The sequence below is a fragment of the Schistocerca gregaria genome, chromosome 11 (genome assembly GCF_023897955.1).
Source record: "Schistocerca gregaria isolate iqSchGreg1 chromosome 11, iqSchGreg1.2, whole genome shotgun sequence".
Lineage (NCBI taxonomy): Eukaryota > Metazoa > Arthropoda > Insecta > Orthoptera > Acrididae > Schistocerca > Schistocerca gregaria.
The window spans coordinates 103,025,470-103,047,536 of NC_064930.1; the positions used below are offsets into that span (position 1 = coordinate 103,025,470).

A 22,067-nucleotide genomic window follows, 5' to 3' on the forward strand; every position below is an offset into this window, starting at 1 on the left:
TACTTACAACTGGTCCGATGTAAGAGAGGGCCTGATGGCCCTAATCCGATCATGTTAAATAAATAAATAAAATATTTCGTTCCCCCCCCCCCCCCCCCCCCCACGAAATATTTGAGCGTCTCGCGGTGCATTGGGTGCGACATGGAGTAAAGAACGCGTGTCGTTTTCCGCTATTCTCGTTGCGATTGTTCTGTGAAATCGGTCTCGCAATTTACTTCAAATGGTTCAAATGGCTCTGAGCACTATGGGACTTAACATCTGAGGTCATCAGTCCCCTAGAACTTAGAACTACTTAAACCGAACTAACCTAAGGACATCACACACATCCATGCCCGAGGCAGGATTCGAACCCGCGACCGTAGCAGTCGCGCGTTCCAGACCGAAGCGCCTAGAACCGCTCGGCCACCGCGGCCGGCTCGCAATTTACCCTTCGGCAACAAACATAAAGGGCTTAATACACGATAATAAACATATTCGTGTACACCTACATGATACTCTTCATTTCAGAGCGATCGCATTGCGAACAGATCCAGAGTTCACTCGTCGCGCCTCTTCCACGTCATCATGACAGATGTCGAGATAGCTGGAGTTTTTCATACGCTGTCTGTAGATGCCACTCGCTGTGACATATCTGAAACACTTCGCCAATTTATGTGTTTACACCAGCAGTCAATGCATCAAATTTCATTGGCATCATGTTCTGATTGCACTTTGATGTTTCAGGTAGATACTGTTTTCGTCTTGGAGACCCTCCAGCTTTTGGAGACAGTCCTATTCGGAAAACGGAAGGAAGTGGACGAATCTGAAACGCTTTTCGAGGTTTTCGACGCTGATTACTCACAAGGAACCTCCCGAGTGCGGTGTCGCGAAAGCTCAACCATGTTTACGGCATTTCGACACTCCATATATTGACGACCATGCAACCACAATATTGCCTGATAATGGCAACTGCAGTTATCCAGTAGTGGACACAGTACGAGGCTAACAGAAATAGCTGAACTGCTTAGTCAACGAGTAACTCACAATAGTGCTACAGCCCTAGTGGTCTGATATACAGCATAGCAAACGCAACTATAAACAAAGCAAGCATCGTATTGTATCTACAACAGTTGCCGAAGTTGACATTTCGTCAGAAAGGAAACCAAGGAATTTTACGGAATGAGAAAGATGGCGGATGAAATACGAGGGTTGGACCTTCAATAGTGGCAACTATTTATTCACAAAGCATTATGGGTCGCCGCGATAGTCGAAATTGCGTCAGAGCCCCAGTCCAGTGAAAGTCACGGTGATTCTCGTGTACGACTGTGATGGTGTTATCCTAAAGCATTACGTTCCTCCACGGCAGACCCTCAGTGCACAGTATTACGATTCGTTTTTGGAGCATCGCCTGCGACCAGTTTTTTGTGAAAGAAGCGGCGACGCTTTCTGCGCAACCCACCCATCATTTTGCACGATACTGCTGTGGCTGCTCTGTTCGGTCGATGGGACTGGGAAGTACTGTACCATCCACCATACTCCCCGAACTTAAGTCTTGTGACATTGATTTGATTCCGAAGATAAAGGAACCATTTCGCGGCATTCGGTTCAGAACTGTTCCAGAGATTCGACAGGCAGTAGACCGCTCCATTCGTACCATCAACAGAACAGGCTCTGCTAACGGTATACTACGCCTTCCACATCGCTGGCAAGAGGTTCTACACAACTTTGAAGGAAAGTAACAGGTGCAAATACACTCCTGGAAATTGAAATAAGAACACCGTGAATTCACTGTCCCAGGAAGGGGAAACTTTATTACCACATTCCTGGGGTCAGATACATCACATGATCACACTGACAGAACCACAGGCACATAGACACAGGCAGCAGAGCATGCACAATGTCGGCACTAGTACAGTGTATATCCACCTTTCGCAGCAATGCAGGCTGCTATTCTCCCATGGAGACGATCGTAGAGATGCTGGATGTAGTCCTGTGGAACGGCTTGCCATGCCATTTCCACCTGGCGCCTCAGTTGGACCAGCGTTCGTGCTGGACGTGCAGACCGCGTGAGACGACGCTTCATCCAGTCACAAACATGCTCAATGGGGGACAGATCCGGAGATCTTGCTGGCCAGGGTAGTTGACTTACACCTTCTAGAGCACGTTGGGTGGCACGGCATACATGCGGACGTGCATTGTCCTGTTGGAACAGCAAGTTCCCTTGCCGGTCTAGGAATGGTAGAACGATGGGTTCGATGACGGTTTGGATGTACCGTGCACTATTCAGTGTCCCCTCGACGATCACCAGAGCTGTACGGCCAGTGTAGGAGATCGCTCCCCACACCATGATGCCGGGTGTTGGCCCTGTGTGCCTCGGTCGTATGCAGTCCTGATTGTGGCGCTCACCTGCACGGCGCCAAACACGCATACGACCATCATTGGCACCAAGGCAGAAGCGACGCTCATCGCTGAAGACGACACGTCTCCATTCGTCCCTCCATTCACGCCTGTCGCGACACCACTGGAGGCGGGCTGCACGATGTTGGGGCGTGAGCGGAAGACGGCCTAACGGTGTGCGGGACCGTAGCCCAGCTTCATGGAGACGGTTGCGAATGGTCCTCGCTGATACCCCAGGAGCAACAGTGTCCCTAATTTGCTGGGAAGTGGCGGTGCGGTCCCCTACGGCACTGCGTAGGATCCTACGGTCTTGGCGTGCATCCGTGCGTCGCTGTGGTCCGGTCCCAGGTCGACGGGCACGTGCACCTTCCGCCGACCACTGGCGACAACATCGATGTACTGTGGAGACCTCACGCCCCACGTGTTGAGCAATTCGGCGGTACGTCCACCCGGCCTCCCGCATGCCCAATATACGCCCTCGCTCAAAGTCCGTCAACTGCACATACGGTTCACGTCCACGCTGTCGCGGCATGCTACCAGTGTTAAAGACTGCGATGGAGCTCCGTATGCCACGGCAAACTGGCTGACACTGACGGCGGCGGTGCACAAATGCTGCGCAGCTAGCGCCATTCGACGGCCAACACCGCGATTCCTGGTGTGTCCACTGTGCCGTGCGTGTGATCATTGCTTGTACAGCCCTCTCGCAGTGTCCGGAGCAAGTATGGTGGATCTGACACACCGGTGTCAATGTGCTCTTTTTTCCATTTCCAGGAGTGTATGTAACTCCTTTGTATCGGTTGTGAATAAATATTTGCCACTATTTATGTTCCAACTCTCCTATTAGCGTTTCTCCAAGATGAGTCAGTGGAATGTCTGGTGTCGTATTCGCTCGACTGGAGATTGTACATGAGGAGTGCATTGATAACGATACGTGTTTAACAAGTGGAAGTGATACTGAAACAGATGTCGAGCCATGTAGCTCATCTTCATTGTCTGACAGGGAGCCAGAAATCCCGTCTCCAGTCAAACGTAGTAAAGGACGATCGTTGCCCAAGGAGCGTGTAGTAAATATAATTACGTAGATGGAATATCATCAGCACCATAGTAAAAACATACAGTTATAAACAGATTTCAAATAAGGCACCAGCAATGTGACCCCGTAGAGCATAAAAACTACAGATATACAAGGGAGGACAGGACATACTAGTTAAAAAAAACAGGTGTTTGCTCATTTCAAGGATGCTCGATACAATTTACGGGAAGTGCGTGATAATGACCTACTACGTTATGCGCATCAAACTGCGGGGGATATAGGTCACAGTGATTTCAAGGGAAATTTGAAGCAAACTTACAATGTTTGAATGATAAGCATCACGCTCCCAGAATCAGATTTTCAGTCTGCAGCGGAGTGTGCGCTGATATGAAACTTCCTGGCAGATTAAAACTGTTTTAATCTGCCAGGAAGTTTCATATCAGCGCACACTCGGCTGCAGAGTGAAAATCTCATTCTGGAAACATCCCCCAGGCTGTGGCTAAGCCATGTCTCCGCTACATCCTTTCTTTCAGGAGTGCTAGTTCTGCAAGGTTCGCAGGAGAGCTTCTGTAAAGTTTGGAAGGTAGGAGACGAGGTACTGGCAGAAGTAAAGCTGTGAGTACCGGGCGTGAGTCGTGCTTCGGTAGCTCAGTTGGTAGAGCACTTGCCCGCGAAAGGCAAAGGTCCCGAGTTCGAGTCTCGGTCGGGGACACAGTTTTAATCTGCCAGGAAGTTTCAAGTATCATGCTTGTCGTTGGTCGTTAGGACACGAAACAGTTAGAGTGGAAGAACCATTGTAAGGCTACCACTATTAGAATTTTAGTTATCTGCTGAGAAATTTATATGCCTACCTTGTTATTATATGTTACTAACCTTACTATCTCTCCTACTCCTATCAGTTTCGACATGGCAAAAAACTACACATATAAAGACATTGCATACTGCATTTTGGAATCCAACGTAGGTTCTCTCCTCCCAGCCAGAGGTGCTAGACCAACGGGGCATTTGTTGAACGGCGCTTACGTCACCGTACGTGTACATAAACGGCACTCGCAACAGTTTCTATCCTCGATTTCAACGAACATGTGCCTTTCCTGCTCCCAAATACTCAGTTTTCAATTATCTATCGATCCCGTCAATTTTTAGTGGTCACGCGTCATGAACATTAGGGGTGATTTTCTCTGTAACTGTGGGAGGAGGTGGGAGGATTTTGAGCCAAAATATCTCAGAGTCTTTGTACACAAGCGGGCTGTCCAATATGAGCACAATAGGTTGCTCGTGTTTGAGATCTTCCCCTCGTTAACGACTTGCAACAAAGTTTAAACACAACTTTAAACGTCTATGTAACTTGTTTACGTGTTTAGATTAGATTAGATTAGATTAGATTAGATTATTTTTTCGTTCTATAGATCAGTGCTGAGAAGATCCTCGTGGATGTGGAAAATGTCTTTTTTTTTTTTTAAGCTGAAGTAACAATGCTAATAGTATGAGTATATACAATACATCATTTGTTTCTATTCGTCAATGGAGTAGAAGAAGTTGGCCAGTAGTAAGTCTTTCAGGCTCCTTTTAAACTGGTCTTTATTTGTAACTAATTTTTTATGTTTTTTAACAAATTATTGAAGATGAGTGTTCCTGAGTACTGGACCCCTTTTTGCACTAAAGTAAGTGGTTTTAAGTCCTTGTGCAGATCATTTTTGTTCCTGGTATTGTAAGTATGAACTGAGCTGTCTGTTGGAAAAAAAGAGATATATTAGTTAGGACAAATTTCATTAAGGAGTAAATATAGTGAGAGGCAGTAGTTAGTATACCCAGTTCTTTCAAGAGGTTTCTACAGGACGTCCGTGAATTTACTCCACAAATAATACGTATTACACGCTTTTGGACTCTGAAAACTTTTGCATGACTTGAAGAGTTACCCCTAAATACTATAGCAAATGACATTATGGAATGAAAGTAGACAAAGTATGCAAGCTTTTTCACTTTTATGTCGCCTATGTCTGCTAACACTCGAATTGCAAATACAGCTTTGTTAAGGCGTTTCTGCACTTCTGTGGTGTGCTCCTCCCAACTGAGTTTATTATCAAGTTGTAATCACAGGAATATAAGACTTTCAACCTCTTCTATCTGCTCTTCTTCATACTTTATGCATATGCTGGGTGGAAACCTCTTACCCGTTCTGAATTGCACATAGCTAGTCTTTTCGAAGTTTAATGTCAGTGAGTTGGCTTTAAACTATTTACTAATATCCATGAAAATATCATTAGCAGATCTTTCTAGAACTACACTCGATATACTATTTATTGCAATACTTGTGTCATCTGCAAACAAAACGAACTCTGCTTCTGGCAGTGTAACTGATGAGAGATCATTAAGGTACAAAAGAAGAAGCAATGGCCCTAAGATGGATCCTTGTGGGACACCACATGTAATTTCTTTGCTGTCTGATGACTTAATTCCCTAGTCCTTTGCACTGACACCCTTTGTTTCCCCTTGAACCATTTTGCATCACTGCCTGTGACACCATAGAATTCTAATTTATTTAAAAAGATGATGAGGTTCACACAATCAGATGCGTTGGACAAATCACAGAAAATACCTGCTGCTTGCAATTTGTTATTTAATGAATTAAGTACATTTTCACTGTAGATGTAAACAGCCTTCTCGATATCAGAACCCTTTACAAATCCAAACTGTGTTCTTGATATGTTATTTGTTGTCAGATGGTTGAAAAGCAGCCTGTACTTTACTTCTTCTAAACTTTTTGAGAGTGCTGGCAAAAGTGAAATCGGCCTGTAGTTTGATAGTATCTCTTTATCCCATTTCTTGAATAGGCACGTATATAACACATTAACTGATTCATAAAGGAATCACGTGTCTGAAACTGATTAATAAATGGGAGTTTCAATCTCTAAAGAACCTGAACTGTGAGGTTTGCTAGTGGATGCAAAGTGTATAGTACGACTGATGGAATGTGGTGTGGTGTGGGGCGGTCGCTAAGAGAACTGGCTGAAAGCTTCCGATACGCGGCCCCTCTGAACAGAGTCGCCTCGAAGTAACTCGGCCAAGTCTCCGGTGTCTGCAGACGCGCCACCGGAGGCGGCAGGTAGAGTGTAGGGTATCTGTGGTCGCTCTTGTGCCACGGAGCCTTTAATCATGGCGGCCGCAGGGTGTCTCAAAGGCAGCCCTCGCTGGAGGGGAGGGGGTGGGGGCGGAGGGTGGAGGGGGGGATGGGAAAGGCTGCACCTGCCGGCAGACCGACTGTTGTCACGGGAAATGGACGCCAAACTTGGCGGCTTCATCCTGACCGCAGAGTGATGTAGTGGTGGCAAGGGAAGAGGTACAACAAGCAAGGAGCCGAGTTTTGCAGGAGCTGGGGGGAGTTGCAGGCGAGAGGGAGAGAGAGAGAGAGAAAGCAGTTTCTTACAAGGCAGGACTTTCTATTTGTTACAAACGGCCTCTGATGTGTTGCTGAGGTTAGCTTTACCATCACCATTTCAGTTTTGAAGCTGTGGCATCATGTTGGCTTTCAATTTATTGACGAGCTAGATAAATATTTTCTAGTAAAAAAAGCTTGATATTATAAACAAGAGAAAGAAATTTATTGTTATCTACAAGAATTTTCATTAGGTTTATACTCCTATAACAGTTACATCAATAGCAACAATTACACTACAGAAATTAATTGCTGACTGAAAAAAAGTGCACAATTTGAATGTATAGAACAGTTTTTCAGCTGTAGATGATTATTCCCCTATACGTCAACTTACATGAGGTACATAGTTGTTTTTCTAGTACAAACAGTGCATCTGACTTCCTGTCAAAAAGCTTGATTATTATAATTTTATTTTAAAATAATTATTTTTATCTCTAAGAATTTTTATCGAATTCATTGCACCTATAATAAAATATTAATTCTAACTATCATATCAATGAAATTAATAAAATCCAAAAAAGCTCCACCATTTCAATACATATAGTAGTTTTGTAGATATCGTATTATTACTTTACATTTCAGTTTACTGACGAACTACATAATAGTTTTTCTAATATAAGCAGTTCAATTGACTTTTCTGTGTACAAGTGTTTTGTTAATTGATTGCAACTATAATAGTTATACGAGGGTGAGTCAAATCTACATCTAGATCAACGTGACTACTCTGCAATTCACATTTAAGAACTTGGCAGAGGGTTCATCGAACCACAATCATACTATCTCTCTACCATTCCACTCCCGAACAGCGCGCGGGAAAAACGATCACCTACACCTTACTGTTCGAGCTATGATTTCTCTTATTTTATTTTGGTATCATTCCTACCTATGTAGGTTGGGCTTAACAAAATATTTTCGCATTCGGAAGAAAAAGTTAGTGACTGAAATTTCGTAAATAGATCTCGCCGCGACGAAAAACGTCTTTGCTTTAATGACTTCCATCCCAATTCGCGTATCATATCTGCCACACTCTCGCCCTTTTACGTGATAATACAAAACGAGCTGCCCGTTTTTGCACCCTTTCGATGTCCTCCGTCAATCCCACCTGGTAAGGATCCCACAAAAAAAATGGTTCAAATGGCTCTGAGCACTATGGGACTCAACTGCTGTGGTCATTAGTCCCCTAGAACTTAGAACTACTTAAACCTAACTAACCTAAGGACATCACACACATCCATGCCCGAGGCAGGATTCGAACCTGCGACCGTAGCAGTCGCACGGTTCCGGACTGCGCGCCTAGAACCGCGAGACCACCGCGGCCGGCTAAGGATCCCACACCGCGCAGCAATATTCTAACAGAGGACGAACGAGTGTAGTGTAAGCTGTCTCTTTAGTGGACTTCTTGCATCTTCTAAGTGTCCTGGCAATGAAACGCAACCTTTGGCTCGCCTTGGCGACAGTATTATCTATGTGGTCCTTCCAACGGAAGTTGTTCGTAATTTTAACACCCAGGAACTTAGTTTAATTGACAGCCTTGAGAATTGTACTATTTATCGAGTAATCGAATTCCAACGGATTTCGTTTGAAACTCATGTGGATCATCTCACACTTTTCGTTATTTAGGTCAACTGCCACCTGCCACACCATAGAGCAAATCTTTTCTAAATCGCTTTGCAACTGATACTGGTCTTCGGATGACCTTACTAGACGGTAAATTACAGCATCATCTGCGAACAATCTAAGAGAACTGCTCAGATTGTCAGCCATGTCATTTATATAGATCAGGAACAGCAGAGGTCCCAGGACGCTTCCCTGGGGAACACCTGATATCACTTCAGTTTTACTCGATGATTTCCCGTCTATTGCTACGAACTGCGATCTTCCTGTCAGGAAATCAAGAATCCAGTCGCACAACTGAGACGATACCCCATAGGCCCGCAGCTTAATTAGAAGTCGCTTGTGAGGAACGGTGTCAAAATGAAAACCTTAAATCTAATAACAAATCGACATTTTGCTCCATTATCCTGTAAGTTGGTAAGCGTGCTACAAACAGCGTGCAGAATGGCCTATAGGTGGCAGCATAGTGCAGATGCACACATACCGACGCAGTATCAGTATAAATATGGCCGCCCCACTTGCGACTTGCACCAGGGAAGAACACATCCATCTGCTCGATACAATATTAAACGAGACTTGTCCGACCAGGCAACATGTTTCGAGTCATCAACAGTCCAATGTCGGTGTTGACGGGCTCAGGCGATGCGTAGAGCTGTGTGTCGTGCAATCATCAAGGGTACAAGAGGGGGTCTTCAGCTTCGAAAGCCCATATCAATGATGTTTCGTTGAATGGTTCGCCCGCTGACACTTGTTGATGACTCACCATTGGACTCTGCAGCAATTTCCGGTAGTGTTGCGCTTCTGTGATGTCGAACGATTCTCTTCAGTCGTCGATGGTCTCGTTCTTGCAGGATCTTTTTCCGGCCGCAGCGATGTCCGAGATTTGATGTTTACCTGGTACTCACGGTTACACTCGTCCAGCAGTCGTACGTGAAAATCCCCTCCATCGCTACTTCGGCGATTCTGTGACCCACCGGTCTTGCGCCGAATATAACACAGTGTTCAAACTCACTTAAATCTTGATAACCCGCCATCGCAAAAGCAGCAACCGATCTAAGAGCTGCGCCAGGCCCTTTCTGTCTTATATAGGACTGCCGACTGCAGCACCCTATTCTGCCTGTTTACATATCTCTGTATTTGAATACGCTTGCCTGTACCAGTTTCCTTGGAACTTCGGCGTGTTTGTCTGACTCCTACCTACTTAGGGAGAGATAATGATCGCGGCAAAACAAGAAAAGTCACATCTCGTACAGAAAGATTTTGGTGTTCATGTTTTGCACGTGAGTTAAAGTGTCGAGAAATACAATGAAGCGACAAAAGTCACGGGGTAGTGATATGCACGTACACAGTTGACGGTAGTAAAGTATAGACATGAAAGTGCAGTGCATTGGTTGAGCTGTCATTTGAACTCAGGTGATTCATGTCAAAATGTTTCCCGCGTGATTATGGCCACACTACTGCAATTAGCAGACTTTGAACGCAGAATGGTAGATCGACCTGGATACATACAACATTCCGCTTCAGAAATCGTGAGGGAATTCAATATTCGACCCCCACATAGTCAAGTGCGTACCGATAATATCACATTTCAGGCATTACCTCACACCACAGACAACGCAGTGGCCTACGGCCTTCATTTAACGACAGAGAGCAGCGACGTTTGTGTTCAGTTGTCGGTGCTAAGAGACAAGCAACACAGCGTGAAACAACCGTAGAATTCAATGTGGGACGTGCACTAAAAGATCCGTTAGAGTACTGTGGGGAAATTTGGCCTTAATGAGCTAAGATGGCAGGGGTAAAATACAGGGGGGCGAAAGGCTATTTACAATTTGTACAGAAACCGGATGGCAGTTGTAAGAGTCGAGGGGCATGAAAGGGAAGCAGTGGTTGGGAAGGGAGTGAGACAGGGTTGTAGCCTCTCCCCGATGTTATTCAATCTGTATACTGGGCAAGCAGTAAAGGAAACAAAAGAAAAGTTCGGAGTAGGTATTAAAAAATCCATGGAGAAGAAATAAAAACTTTGAGGTTCGCCGATGACATTGTAATTCTGTCAGAGACTGCAAAGGGTTTGGAAGAGCAGTTGAACGGAATGGACAGTGTCTTGAAAGGAGGGTATAAGATTAACATCAACAAAAGCAAAACGAGGATAATGGAATGTAGTGTCGAATTAAGTCGGGTGATGCTGAGGGAATTAGATTAGAAAATGAGACACTTACAGTAGTAAAGGAGTTTCGCTATTTGCGGAGCAAAATAACTGATGATGGCCGAAGTAGAGAGGATATAAAATGTAGACTGGCAATGGCAAGGAAAGCGTTTATAAAGAAGAGAAATTTGTTAACATCGAGTATAGATTTAAATGTCAGGAAGTCGTTTCTGAAAGTATTTGTATGGAGTGTAGCCATATATGGAAGTGGAACGTGGACGATAAATAGTTTGAACAAGAAGAGAACAGAAGGTTCGCCGATGACATTGTGTCAGAGACAGCAAACGAATTGGAAGAGCAGTTGAAAGGAATGGACAGTGTCTTGATAGGAGGATATAAGATGAACATCAACCAAAGCAAAACGAGGATAATGGAATGTAGTCGAATTAAGTCGGGTGATGCTGTGGGAATTAGATTAGGAAATGAGACACTTAAAGTAGTAAAGGAGTTTTGCTATTTGCGGAGCAAAATAACTGATGATGGTCGAAGTAGAGAGGATATAAAATGTAGACTGGCAATGGCAAGGAAAGCGTTTCTGAAGAAGAGAAATTTGTTAACGTCGAGTATAGATTTAAATGTCAGGAAGTCGTTTCTGAAAGAATTAGTATGGAGTGTAGCCATATATGAAAGTGAAACGTGGACGATAAATAGTTTGAACAAGAAGAGAACAGAAGCTTTCGAAATGTGGTGCTACAGGAGAATGCTGAAGATTAGATGGGTAGACCACATAACTAATGAGGAAGTATTGAATAGAATTGGGGTGAAGAGGACTTTGTGGTACAATTTGACTACAAGAAGGGATCGGTTGGTAGGACATGTTCGGAGTCATCAAGGGGTCACCAATTTAGTACTTTAGGGCAGCATGGTGGGTAAAAATCGTAGAGGGAGGCCAAGAGATGAATACACTACGCAGATTCAGAAGGATGTAGGTTGCAGTAGGTACTGGGAGATGAAGAAGCTTGGACAGGATAGAGTAGCATGGAGAGCTGCATCAAACCAGTCTCAGGATTGAAGACCACAACAACAACGGGCTATGTCAGCGGATGACCGACGGAAGTGTCTGTCCTAACAGCACGACATCACGACATCGCCTGCAGCGCCACTTCCAGGCTCTTCACCATACGGGCTGGACCCTTGAAGACTGGAGAACCATGGCCTGGCCATATGAGTGACGATTTCAGTCGGTACGAACTAATGGTAGGGTTCGGGTGTAGTGGAGACCGCACGAAGGCACGGACATAGCTTGTCAACAAGGTGCTGTCTAAGACGATAGTGGCACCGTGATGGTGTGGGCTGTGTCTACATGGAATGGACTGGGTCCTCTGGTCCAACTGAGCCGACCATTGACTGGAAATGGTTATCTGCTGTTACTTGGATACCTCTTGCAGCCATTCACGGACTTCATGTCCACAGGCCAATGCGCCATGTTACTGAGCCACAACTGTTTGTGACTGGTTTGAAGGACGTTCTGGACAATTGGTGCGAATGGTTTGATCGCCTCGTACCCGACATGAATCCCATCAGACATTTATGGGACGCAACAGAGATCAGTTCGTGCACAAAATTCTGCACCGGCAACACTTTTGCAATTATGGACGGCTATGGAGGCGGCATGGTTCATTATTCCTGCAGGGAAATTCCAACAACCTATTGACCCGGAAGGAAGTTCGACATGATGTTATAAGGTACCACGCCACTTTTGTCACCTTACTCTAGTCTCAAACTGGTTCTATGAACCCTTTGGATGTGAGTTTCAGAGCACTCATGTTGGCATAGATGTAGATGTACATATACGTCAGAAGTAAAACAGCCTACATGTGTCTACTTGAGGCGTAGCGCCGTATAACGATCCTGCCTTGGAGGCGATTAAGTGGGAGATGTGTCTGACAAGGGAAGCTCCCCATCGCACCCCCCTCAGATTTAGTTATAAGTTGGCACAGTGGATAGGCCTTGATAAACTGAGCACAGATCAATCGAGAAAACAGGAAGAAGTTGTGTGGAACTATGAAAAAATAAGCAAAATATACAAACGGAGTAGCCCATGCCCAAGGTACGCAATATCAAGGAAAATCTACGCTCAGGAGCGCCGTGGTCTTGTGGTTAGCGTGAGCAGCTACAGAACGAGAGGTCCTTGGTTCCAGTCTTCCCTCGAGTGAAAAGTTTAATTTTTTATTTTCAGACTATTTTCAATGTTCAGGCACTCACACATGATCAACTTCGCTCTCCAAAATTCCAGGACATGTTCAGATTTGCTTGGACGTATGCAGGATTTGACGGTCGACACACGGAAAAATTTAAAAACATTACAAACATATGTTTTGACAGAGCACAGGGAAAACTGGGCTACTGTGAAACTGTTGCATTCATTTGTTGCAGTTTATGTGACAAACTATTATGTTTTCGTCACTTTTTTGGGAGTGATTATCACATCCACAAGAAAACCTAAATCGGGCAAGGTAGAAGAATCTTTTTACCTATTCGCCAAGTGTACAAGTTAGGTGGGTCGACAACATATTCCTGTCATGTGACGCACATGCCGTCACCAGTGTCGTATAGAATATACAGGGTGTTTCGAAAATGACCGGTATATTTGAAATGGCAATACAAACGAAACGAGCAGCGATAGAAATACACCGTTTGTTGCAATATCCTTGGGACAACAGTACATTTTCAGGCAGACAAACTTTCGAAATTACAGTAGTTACAATTGTCAACAACAGATGGCGCTGCGGTCTGGGAAACTCTATAGTACGATATTTTCCACATATCCACCATGCGTAGCAATAATATGGCGTAGTCTCTGAATGAAATTACCCGAAACCTTTGACAACGTGTCTGGCGGAATGGCTTCACATGCAGATGAGATGTACTGCTTCAGCTGTTCAATTGTTTCTGGATTCTGGCGGTACACCTGGTCTTTCAAGTGTCCCCACAGAAAGAAGTCACAGGGGTTCATGTCTGGCGAATAGGGAGGCCAATACACGCCGCCTCCTGTATGTTTCGGATAGCCCAAAGCAATCACACGATCATCGAAATATTCATTCAGGAAATTAAAGACGTCGACCGTACGATGTGGCCGGGCACCAACTTGCATCAACCACGAGGTGTTCGCAGTGTCGTCTAAGGCAGTTTGTACCGCCACAAATTCACGAAGAATGTCCAGATAGCGTGATGCAGTAATCGTTTCGGATCTGAAAAATGGGCCAATGATTCCTTTGGAAGAAATGGCGGCCCAGACCAGTACTTTTTGAGGATGCAGGGACGATGGGACTGCAACATGGGGCTTTTCGGTTCCCCATATGCGCCAGTTCTGTTTATTGACAAAGCCGTCCAGGTAAAAAAAACCTACGTCAGTAAACCAAATGCTGCTCACATGCATATCGCCGTCATCAATCCTGTGCACTATATCGTTAGCGAATGTCTCTCGTGCAGCAATGGTAGCGGCGCTGAGGGGTTGCCGCGTTTGAATTTTGTATGGATAGAGGTGTAAACTCTGGCGCATGAGACGATACGTGGACGTTGGCGTCATTTGGACCGCAGCTGCAACACGGCGAACGGAAACCCGAGGCCGCTGTCGGATCACCTGCTGCACTAGCTGCGCGTTGCCCTCTGTGGTTGCCGTATGCGGTCGCCCTACCTTTCCAGCATGTTCATCCATCACATTCCCAGTCCGTTGCAGTTTTTCAAACAGATCCTTTATTGTATCGCTTTTCGGTCCTTTGGTTACATTAAACCTCCGTTGAAAACTTCGTCTTGTTGCAACAACACTGTGTTCTAGGCGGTGGAATTCCAACACCAGAAAAAACCTCTGTTCTAAGGAATAAACCATGTTGTCCACAGCACACTTGCACGTTGTGAACAGTACACGCTTACAGCAGAAAGACGACGTACAGAATGGCGCACCCACAGACTGCGTTGTCTTCTATATCTTTCACATCACTTGCAGCGCCATCTGTTGTTGAAAATTGTAACTACTGTAATTTCGAAAGTTTGTCCGCCTGAAAATGTACTGTTGTCCCAAGCATATTGCAACAAACGGTGTATTTCTATCGCTGCTCGTTTAGTTTTTATTGCCGTTTCAAATATACCGGTCATTTTCGAAACAGCCTGTATCAGACGTTTTTCCTTGTGGGTGAATCGGTTGACCTATGGCCTTGCGATCAAATGTTTTCGGTTCCGATTGGAGAGGCACGTCCTTGCGTCTACTAATCGCAAGGTTTTGCGGTGCGGTCGCAAAACACAGACACTAAACTTATTACAGTGAACAGAGACGTCAATGAACGAACGGACAGATCATAACTTTGCGAAAATAAAGAAAGTAAAATCATTACTCGAGAGAAGACCTGAATCAAGGACCTCTCGTTCCACAGCTGCTCACGCTAACCACAGGACCACGGCGCTCCTGAGTTTGGACTATCGTTCATATTGCCTATGTTGCGCATGGCCTACTCAGTTTGTATATTTTGCTTATTTTTTTCATAGTTCCACTCAACTTCTTCGTATTTTCTCGATTGATCTGTGTTCAGTTTTTCAAGGCCTATCCACTGTGCCAACTTATAACTAAATGTGAGGGGGGTGCGATGGGGAGGTTCCCTTGTCAGAGCTGGATAGTGACAGATGGTGAGGCGAGACTGGATTCGCACGTGGTTTATGTATCAGCCGATAGAGGACAATATTGGTTAGGGGGACTGTGATTTTAGTTTCGATTGTGCCCAATACAGTGCACTAAAGTAATACGATGTTTTTCATAAACTGTTCTAGTATTTTCATAAAGTGTTATTATGTCTCTTTGTGTGTGCAAAGCGTTATAAACGTGTTTTAGCAGTATGAATGATGCGTGAGTGTGATTTAAGGTTAATATGAAGATAATTGTTTAACGAGATATGTAGTGGGATTTAGTGTAGGAACGTTTCGAACAAGTATGGATGTGGACGAAAGGGGATTTTTGTAGAATACATTTGTAAAGTAAGTTTCTGGGAAAGGGAAAGTTAATTCAGGTATAAACAACAATAGTAAATAACTTTATGCATGAGGAAAACTTCAGAATATTAGATAATTACGTCGGTAAAAAGCGCAGTCGTAAGGTTTATTATTTTCCGATTGGTTATTGATGAAAAGCTCGGATTGACGCGGGAGAATGTTGTTTTGCTATTGACTGTTGAGTAAACTAACAAATGGTAAAGTAATATTCTTCGCGCGCCTTTCTCTGCTGGTAGAAAAGACTTAGAGTATTCTAGAGTAGAGTGGGTGCCTAGGTATGAAACAGTTCGGACGTGTGTAGTTGTGGTTCCGATGGAAATGATTAGTTGCCGGATCTAGCAGTGTTTCATACATCAAAAGTGTGGTAAAGTGGCGGCATAATTATTCCGATGGGCGTGTAGAAATTTCGGAAATTTTAAGTGGATTTTGTGACGAGAAAAGGCATATATTCCGCGTGGCGTATTGAACAGATCGGTGACTAAAAAACTGTGACTGCATTTGGTACCGACAGAGTTAATATTTGGCGAGCATTCTCAATCAACAATCAGTATTTTTGCAACTGTTACGTTTTCGGGAAATGCAACACCGTGAACTTGCTAACGTGAGTTCAAAAATGGTTCAAACGGCTCTGAGCACTATGGGACTTAACATCTTAGGTCATCAGTCCCCTAGAACTTAGAACTACTTAAACCTAACTAACCTAAGGACATCACACACATCCATGCCCGAGGCACGATTCGAACCTGCGACCGTAGCAGTCGCGCGGTTCCGGACTGAGCGCCTAGAACCGCTAGACCACCGCGGCCGGCTGCTAACATGAGTGAAAGGGTTTGCGAGTGAGTGTGTTAAGACCAATAGAGGCTTGGCAGTGATACTTGTTCACCTAAATTTCAGAATATACACTCCTGGAAATTGAAATAAGAACACCGTGAATTCATTGTACAAGGAAGGGGAAACTTTATTGACACATTCCTGGGGTCAGATACATCACATGATCACACTGACAGAACCACAGGCACATAGACACAGGCAACAGAGCATGCACAATGTCGGCACTAGTACAGTGTGTATCCACCTTTCGCAGCAATGCAGGCTGCTATTCTCCCATGGAGACGATCGAAGAGATGCTGGGTGTAGTCCTGTGGAACGGCTTGCCATGCCATTTCCACCTGGCGCCTCAGTTGGACCAGCGTTCGTGCTGGACGTGCAGACCGCGTGAGACGACGCTTCATCCAGTCACAAACATGCTCAATGGGGGACAGATCCGGAGATCTTGCTGGCCAGGGTAGTTGACTTACACCTTCTAGACCACGTTGAGTGGCACGGGATACATGCGGACGTGCATTGTCCTGTTGGAACAGCAAGTTCCCTTGCCGGTCTAGGAATGGTAGAACGATGGGTTCGATGACGGTTTGGATGTACCGTGCACTATTCAGTGTCCCCTCGACGATCACCAGAGGTGTACGGCCAGTGTAGGAGATCGCTCCCCACACCATGATGCCGGCAGTTGGCCCTGTGTGCCTCGGTCGTATGCAGTCCTGATTGTGGCGCTCACCTGCACGGCGCCAAACACGCATACGACCATCATGGGCACCAAGGCAGAAGCGACTCTCATCGCTGAAGACGACACGTCTCCATTCGTCCCTCCATTCACGACTGTCGCGACACCACTGGAGGCGGGCTGCACGATGTTGGGGCGTGAGCGGAAGACGGCCTAACGGTGTGCGGGACCGTAGCCCAGCTTCATGGAGACGGTTGCGAATGGTCCTCGCCGATACCCCAGGAGCAACAGTGTCCCTAATTTGCTGGGAAGTGGCGGTGCGGTCCCCTACGGCACTGCGTAGGATCCTACGGTCTTGGCGTGCATCCGTGCGTCGCTGCGGTCCGGTCCCAGGTCGACGGGCACGTGCACCTTCCGCCGACCACTGGCGACAACATCGATGTACTGTGGAGACCTCACGCCCCACGTGTTGAGCAATTCGGCGGTACGTCCACCCGGCCTCCCGCATGCCCACTATACGCCCTCGCTCGCTCAAAGTCCGTCAACTGCACATACGGTTCACGTCCACGCTGTCGCGGCATGCTACCAGTGTTAAAGTCTGCGATGGAGCTCCGTATGCCACGGCAAACTGGCTGACACTGACGGCGGCGGTGCACAAATGCTGCGCAGCTAGCGCCATTCGACGGCCAACACCGCGGTTCCTGGTGTGTCCGCTGTGCCGTGCGTGTGATCATTGCTTGTACAGCCCTCTCGCAGTGTCCGGAGCAAGTATGGTGGGTCTGACACACCGGTGTCAATGTGTTCTTTTTTCCATTTCCAGGAGTGTATTAATTGAGGACAAAATTTCCAACCTTTCATTTGTGTGAAAACTTTCTCCCGAAAGGTAGATTAGTGACTTAAATTGCAGCCTGGTTCACGTCGAAGTAAGGTAGGTTTCACTCGCCTTTCCTACTGACGATCTGCTGAGACAATGTTCACAGGTAGTGCCAAGTCAGTCGTAAAGGGACGTAAGGAGCCGCGTCACCGCATACAATTGTAGCAACATTTGCTTTTTAAGCGCCCTACGCACGGGTGAGAAAGATGCTTGCCCTGGGAGATATAACACACACACACACACACACACAAAGGGAGAGACTTATACTTTAAGCAACTTTGCTCGAGCCTCCACTGAGCGAGTAGACTGGGGCACCCCCCTACGTTGCTGATTAATCCCGCACCAGGACCTTCAGATACGGGCTGCCAGATTAATTAGAACAAGACCTGAGACTGGTGGAGCTCTCCGAGAAGCGAATGCCGAAACCCTTCCGCTAAGTTGTCGGTCGCAGAAGCCGTATTAATTATAATCCCTGCGCGTAGCGGCGAAATAAAAACCACCCCCTCCACCAGCAAGGCACCAGCCGCTGTTGAAAAGGAGCCCTTTGGGAGGAAGCGTCCCGAGTAAGGGAGACATTAGGAGCGGCTGCAAGAGAAGTCCACGGTGCCGATGGTGGGGAATGGCGGCCTGGTACATGGGTGAGGGGGGGGGGAAAGTAGGGTGGTGGGAGGAAGAGTATGAGGGGGGGGGGGGGGGGCAACCTTGCAGCTACAAAGAGCTCAGTCGGGTAGCGGGAGACCTTTTGAATAAGGTGCCCAGCCCGTCTTTTGAAGCTCGGCTGCATTCGTCTGCAGATAGACGATTCACAGAACTGCAATATAGGGGAAGAGAGTGTCTCTGAGAAAAGTGGTACAATGGAGTGGGTAATGTCTTCAAAAGAGTTATGCAGGGTGAATCATCTAAAACTTGCACTGCAGATATTCTGGGAATTGGAATTGCTACTGATGTGTGGCTTTCACAGAATTGGGGCTCATATTGTTAGCCAACCAACAGTATGGGATTTAACATCTTAGGTCATCAGTCCCCTAGAACTTAGAACTACTTAAACCTAGCTAACCTAAGGACGTCACACGCATCCATGCCCGAGGCAGGATTCGAACCTGCAACCGTAGCGATCGCGCGGTTCCAGACTGAAGCACCTGGAACTGCTCGGCCACCCCGGCTGGCCATTGTAATAATACTTAGAACGTGTATTTTGCTTTGCAAACCTACTTTTTTTGCAAAAACATAATCATATTCTTTGTAAAAAAATAAATGTCGTGTGGCTAGGGCCTTCAGTCAACTAGACTGTTCGTCGGGTGCAAGCCTTTCGATTTGACGCCACTTCGGCGACTTGCGCGTCGATGGGGATGAAATGATGATGATTAGGACAACACAACAGCCAATCCCTGAGCGGAGAAAATCTCCGACCCAGCCGGGAATCGAACCCGAGCCCTTAGGATTGCCATTCTGTCACACTGACCACTCAGCTACCGGGGGTAGACATGTTCTTTCTAAGTCTTTGTTTTGAGACCAAAGATGTTAGAGCTAGTCAGAGAGTACCAGTGAGTGTTGTTTGTAGGACAGTCTGGCAATGTACTTGGTTTCAAATGGGTGGAATCTGACCTACTGTGTAGAGGAGGCAGCATTATTTAAAAGGGTTTTTGTAATAACATGTTTTCAGGAAAATATTTGAAGAAATGACAAGACATGAATGCAGGAATGACAAAAGGTAATTTTTAAGGTAATCCAGTGTTTTTATATTTGTAATTGTGTAGTTTCTTACTGATAGAACATTGTATATGGTTAAAGTTGGCTGTAGAAATTTTATAGTGAAGCACATGGCCTACTCTGGTAGCCGAAACAAGTGTGAAGAAAGGCAGTTACACGCAATAAAGTTATTAAATAATATTTCGATATCTTAGATCTGAGAACTTCATGAAAAGGTGTACTGTTATCAAGGTTTAATGCATACTTTCAATTGGAATCCTTGTCCTCATTTATCAGTCTTTAAGATTAGTTCCCCATTTTCATTTACTTTCATGACTCGGATTTCATACCCGCATTGCGCATCGCGAGTTGTGTACTAAGAAGCATTTTTGTCAAAATTGTAAGATATCGCGCTGCATTGCACATGGCAAGTACGCGGTAAATGAAACTTGGTTTGTGACAGTCAGATCAATAACCCTAATAGTGAAAGGTTATAGAGCACAGGAGCATTCCCTACGTACAGGCAGTGCAACAGATTTAATTATCATGTTCACTGTGAGGTATAAAGATTAGCTATATTCCGGGCTTACATTTTTAATCTGTATCATTTTGTTTTGGCCGTCAGACAGCATATGTAAATTTCATAGAGAACGGATTGCTTTCTAGCAGACGAGTTGTTTAATGTGCCAGCTACTCTGGATTTCATATCGTGTAGCGTGAGTTTCACATATTTCCGTTCAAAACTACATTTTAACGCAGTTCTCTTTCCCTGCAGTGATATTTATATTTTTCGATATCAAAATACGTTTTATATATTTCTCAGGTTCCGACCAAACATTTACAAACACAAGTTTAGAACTTTAACATTAAAGTGTCATAAAACTCTTGACGTTAGCAAACTAGATGCATAAAATAAATTTTTGCTTCACCTCGGTTCCGAGAGTTACGGAACCTGTGCAGAAAATTGGAATAGACATCAACCTAAACATCATTTCTGCCCTTTTTATTGCTCATGAAAATCACAAATTATGTTGTACCGCCATACTGCGAGATCTGGTGGCGGTCAATATTGCTAAACACGCCGGTACCTCTAATATCCAGCAGCACGTCCTCTTGCACTGATGCATGCCTGTATTCGTCGTGGCATACTATCCACAAGTTCATTAATGCACTGTTGATCGAGATTGTCCCATTCCTCAACGGCGATTCGGTGTAGATCCCTCAGAGTGGTTGGTGGGTCATGTCGTCCATAAACAGCCCTTTTCAATCCATACCAGCCATGTAGGACTAGGTTCATGTCTGGAGAAAATGCGGCCACTATAGTCGAGCGATGGCGTTATACTAAAGGAAGTTCAAATGGTTCAAATGGCTCTGAGCACTATGGGACTTAACATCTCTGGTCATCAGTCCCCTAGAACTTAGAACTACTTAAACCTAACTAACCTAAGGACATCACACACATCCATGCCCGAGGCACGATTCGAACCTACGATCGTAGGGGTCACGCGGTTCCAGACCGTAGCGCCTAGAACAGCTCGGCCACACCGCCCGGCCTAAAGGAAGTCATTCACAAGATGTGCACCCTGGGGGGTGCGAATTGTCGTCCATGAAGACGAATGCCTCGCCAATATGATTGCACTATCGGCTGGAGGATGGCATTCACGCATCGTACAGCCCTTACAGCACCATCCATGGCCACCAGCGGCGTACGTCGGCCCCATATAATGCGACCCCAAAACAGCAGGGAACCTCCACGTTCCTGCCCTAGCTGGACAGTGTGTCTAAGCCGTTCAGCCCGACCGGGCTGCCTCCAAATACGTCTCCGACGATCGTCTGATTGAAGGCATATTTGACACTTATCGGAGAACAGAACCTGATGCCAATCTGAGCGGTCCATTTGGCATGTTGTTCAAATGGTTCAAATGGCTCTGAGCACTATGCGACTTAACATCTGTGGTCATCAGTCGCCTAGAACTTAGAACTACTTAAACCTAACTAACCTAAGGACATCACTCACATCCATGCCCGAGGCAGGATTCGAACCTGCGTCCGTAGCAGTCGCACGGTTCCGGACTGCGCGCCTAGAACCGCGAGACCACCGCGGCCGGCGGCATGTTGTTGGGCCCATTTGTACCGCGCTGCATGCTGTCGTGGTTGCAAAGATGGACCTCGCCTTGAACGTCGGGAGTGAAGTCGCGCATCATGCAGCCTATTGCGCACAGTTTGAGTCCTAACACGTCCTGTGGCTGCACGAAAAGCATTATTCAACATGGTGGCGTTTTTGTCAGGGGTCCTCCGAGCCATAATCCATATGTAGCTGTCATCCACTGCAGTAGTAGCTCTTGGGCGGCCTGAGCGAGG

General features: G+C 45.8%; 1 protein-coding gene and 1 non-coding gene across 2 annotated transcripts in view; one reads left to right on the top strand and one right to left on the bottom strand.

Moving 5' to 3' along the window:
- The window catches only part of LOC126295146 (high affinity cGMP-specific 3',5'-cyclic phosphodiesterase 9A-like), a 2,007,270-nt gene that overhangs the window by 421,010 nt on the left and 1,564,193 nt on the right, over positions 1 to 22,067 (bottom strand). The window lies entirely within an intron of this gene.
- Trnas-cga (transfer RNA serine (anticodon CGA)) lies at positions 4,047 to 4,121 on the top strand. The gene has a single exon. It is a non-coding gene; the product is annotated as a tRNA-Ser (tRNA).